The sequence below is a fragment of the Penaeus vannamei genome, chromosome 8 (assembly GCF_042767895.1).
Source record: "Penaeus vannamei isolate JL-2024 chromosome 8, ASM4276789v1, whole genome shotgun sequence".
Classification (NCBI taxonomy): domain Eukaryota; kingdom Metazoa; phylum Arthropoda; class Malacostraca; order Decapoda; family Penaeidae; genus Penaeus; species Penaeus vannamei.
This window is the reverse complement of record NC_091556.1, coordinates 17,587,334-17,588,516: the sequence shown is the minus strand read 5'-3', so window position 1 is coordinate 17,588,516 and position 1,183 is coordinate 17,587,334.

Sequence of the window (1,183 nt, the reverse complement as noted above, 5' to 3'; positions counted from 1 at the left end):
ATTGCTGGATGAATTTGATCTTTGATCTGGTGGAGCAGGCGTGTGAGGTTTTAGAGACACAGTATGTCAAAGAAATTGGTCTAAATTCATCAGGACATTTTGGTTATGGGATGGGAATAATGGTAACCTGTTTCCAAGCAGTAGGCAATATACCTACAGTATAGTTTAAGTTGAAGAGATCAAGTACATAAATTCTTCCTTGTATCTGTACCTTTGCAAGAAGTCAGATGGTGTCATAAATGACTCCATCATTCCCAATTGCAGTGGATTTTCTAGTCTAAATGGCCCAAAGAAGTTCATGACATGAATGGTACATAAGCCTCTCATCTAAAAGTTGGCACTGGTAGTCAGTTTCAATTCTGTGTTTTGACTTAAAGGAGCACTTACATATAGTTAACTGAAGATAATCGAGAGAGAAGTTGCACAGCATTTAGTGAGGATGGTGGTTATACTGTATATATTGCCTTTATTCTTGTTGATTACCCCCCACTCATTATTCATGGGTGTCTTATACTAGTAATCAAACCTTTTAATAAACTCATCATGTTGTTTAGTAGCAAGATGGTATCGAAGGCGTGGTTGGGTGGGCTTCTTTTGCCAGATGGAAGGGTAATAGTGTATGCCCAATGATCACTGACTAAGAACAGGAAAAAAATTGCAGTGCTTGAGAGTGTGTGCTGATTGTATAGAGGTATATAGCCTAATTTGCCACCTAGGTAATAAGTCTTTTCTGAAGGGCATAATATATGTTCCGGGTCATTGGTGTTTTGAAGTCATGATAAACCTTACAGTTTTTACCTATGGTGCTTCCCTCAGTTTAGGAGAGGATGACGAACACACAGTAGGGCAGTAGCATTATGTATTATACCGTCAGGAAGGTTAGGTACAACTTCACTCTCATGTGGGTTATTTACATTAATGATGGTGGTACTTCTACCATCAGGAGATATTTTAACACCAAGATATTTAGCACATATATTGTCACGTTTGCCATCGACGACTCTTCATTGAATAGTATTCTTTATGTAAATACTAAATCCTCTTGTAAAAACACATCATCTTCAGAGTGAAGAGAGAGAGAGACGGCTGCCTTGCACTTCTGCAAACTTTTAATGTTCAAGGTAAATATATTTCAGCAGATTCGTTGGAGCCATTGGTCATCACTTGACCGTTTCCAGTGTCC